Source organism: Athene cunicularia, assembly GCF_003259725.1.
Source record: "Athene cunicularia isolate RWA chromosome 4 unlocalized genomic scaffold, athCun1 chr4_part2, whole genome shotgun sequence".
In the NCBI taxonomy this organism is placed as follows: Eukaryota; Metazoa; Chordata; class Aves; order Strigiformes; family Strigidae; genus Athene; species Athene cunicularia.
Window position 1 is genome coordinate 9,383,915 of NW_020799099.1, and position 2,664 is coordinate 9,386,578.

General features: G+C 61.9%; 1 non-coding gene across 1 annotated transcript; it reads left to right on the plus strand.

The window, feature by feature from the left end:
* Positions 1 to 1,499: 1,499 nt before the first annotated feature.
* Positions 1,500 to 1,584, plus strand: LOC113479874. Its single transcript, XR_003398365.1, has one exon. It is a non-coding gene; the product is annotated as a small nucleolar RNA SNORD45 (small nucleolar RNA).
* Positions 1,585 to 2,664: the final 1,080 nt, after the last annotated feature.

Below are 2,664 nucleotides of genomic sequence, written 5' to 3' on the forward strand. Positions count from 1 at the left end.
GGCACTGCCCGAAGGGTGTCTCCGCGCGGCACGGCTCGCGCCGGCAGGGCCCGGCACCGGTAACTCAGGCCGCACGCAGCCTCACGGGTTGAATGAGGCAGCAGAAGGGTTTATTTCGGAGGGGAAGCGCGGGCGCACGGCCCTGCCCCGGCGCTGCCGCCGGCCCCGGCCTCTCCTCAGAGCCGCGGCGAGCGCTGCGGGAGGCGCCGGCTGCCGGGCGGGGTCCTGCCTTGCCCAGGGCGTCCCGCCTGACCGCCGGCTGCTGCCCACCCGCGGCACGGCCGCAGCGCGCAGGCGCGGGTCAGGCGCCGGGAAGGGCACCTACAGCGGGGTCCTTGCCAGCGGCCGCCGGCCCCGGCCCGCTCCTGGCGGCGGCGGCGGCGCGTGCAGGTACCGCGCGGCGGGAAGGGCCCGGCCGGGGCCGCCGGCGCCTGGGCCCGGGGGGGGTGCTGGGGGGCTTCGGGCCCGGCCGCTCGTCCCAGCGGGGCGGGGGACCCGGCAGCGGGGCTGAGCGGCGTGCGGGGGCCGGGGGAAGAGCTGGTGGGCGGTCGGGGGGGAGTCGGTGCCTCTACTCGGGCACTGAGCTCGGTGCGTGCGGCCTCGGCAGGGCCGGGGGAGGAACCGCCGCGGGCGGCGAGAACTGTCTCAGGGGCAGAAACGAGCTCGGGCCCTTGCGGGGAAAAAACCCTCAGGGGCGGGACTGTTCAGGTTCGTCTGCTCAAGCAGTTGCCGGGTGGGGGCACGCTGTGCTTCTGCTGCGCCTTGGCCGGGACGGGGTCTGCGTTGGCCGTGAATTTTGCAGCAGTCTTCTCCCAATGTCTCTTAGCTACGGGTGTGACGGGGTCTTTGTAGAGGATCCCTTTGGGGTTTTCTGAATGCTTCGTGGTGCGCGTTGAGGTGAAAGGTGTGTATGGGCAGAGGAAGAGGAAAGGCTTTCATTCTCTAGATGCTGATTTGCACAGAAATACAGATTGCTCTGTATTAAACTCTGTTTAAATAACGATGGAGCAATTATAGGAAAGGTACAGTTGTGTAATGATTTTTCTCTACGTGTAGTGCATTTACGTTTAGGACCACACAGAAGGAAGTCATGTGGTAGTCTGTTCCTATGTTGTGCTCCTCAAACGTGCTTTTTTTTTTTCTTCTGTTTAACTGGGGATTTCTGTTCAGCGGGTATTTCTTTGCTGTGCACTTTTCCCCAGAGCAGAAGGACTCAGCGTCCGTCTTATTGCCCACTGCTCGCTCCACTGTAGAAGAAATGCCTCCCCACCTCTTCTGTCTCCTTGTTTTCATTCTCAGGGGCATCGTGGTGAAGAACATTAGCCAGAGGGCTCAGGTGCTCCCAGAGGGCGGCTTGATGGCCTGTGCCACGTCCCTCTGGTTCCGCCTCCAGGAGCGGGTGAGTGGCATCTCCCCGCAATAAGGCAGCGTCCTGCTTTGGGAATAAAGTGTGCTGGGTTGGAAACCCTTGGGTAGGCTGGGAGGAGGCTGCCTTCCCGGGTCAGGGATGAGCGCTGGCCTGTCTTATCTGATCTGGAGTTGATGTCTGTCTCAGCTTTAGCTCTAGAATTACTCTGAGACCCGGGGAGCTTCCGTTCCCGTAGGCTGTGTCCTTGGTGCTTTCCTGCGCTGTGACATCCCGTTGCTGTCCCAAACTCTCACCTGGCGTGAGAAGGGGCACAGTTTGAGTTCTGTCCTGTTTCCACACTGGGGAGGCAGAGTTCTTGGCTTAACACTGGTGTTAGGAGGAGATGCTTTCCCGTTCCCTGCCTGCAGCTCTGGCTACCCCAGTGGAACAGCGTTAGCAAGCGCTGGTGGAGAGGCGTGTTGGTGACCGTACCCAGGCTGCCTGGGTGAGCGTGCCTGCTCCGAATGCCCCCACCGTGTTCAGTCCCACCTGCCCCTCCTGAAGGCTTGAGGGGTCGTGGTCATGTCTGCCTTGGGTCACAGTCAGGGGTTCCGATGGGCTTTTTAAGGCTGAAGAGCAAGGCTGATCTATTTTCTGCTGGGGCTGTATGTTCCTTTTAGGGTTTGCAGTCGCCATCTCCTGGCAGGTTTAGATTTGTTTTGGGTCTTGACGTACTCCTTAAAATGCTGTAAACGGCCACTGCTTTGCACAGCAGTTCAGAATTTTCTGTCAATCTCACTTGTACCTTGCAGTGTTCTTGGACAGGCACATCGCTGGTGGTGCGTGTGCTTTTGTTTTTGTTGTTTGTTGGTCTTTTGCGGGGTATTTTTATCAGGAATGTTCTCAGGGTGTCGGTGCTGGGGGCGGTGTCGGTGCCAGTTTGGAACTGCTGAACGCCCAGCGGGGGGGTTCCTCCTCGGCGGCAGCGCGGGCACACGCGTGGGGACGTACCCCGAGCGCGCTGCCACACCCCCGGGCACGCCGCGCGGAAGGAGACCCCCTCCCCTGCAGAGGCACCGGCGGGTGGGCGGCCGCCCCCCCAACTGCTCCTGCAGCGGCACCAGGACTCTTCTGCGGGCAGGGATGGACAGCCCTGTCCAACTGTCCCCCCAGGGTGGAAACGTCCACTCCCCCCCCCTCCCCTTCTCCCGGATATGGAAACCTCCTTCTGTGCCGAGCTGAGATGTGCTCCCCAGCAGATACCCCGTCCCACTGCAGAGTCCCACCGTGCAAGGACATCTCTGTATTTGCAGAGC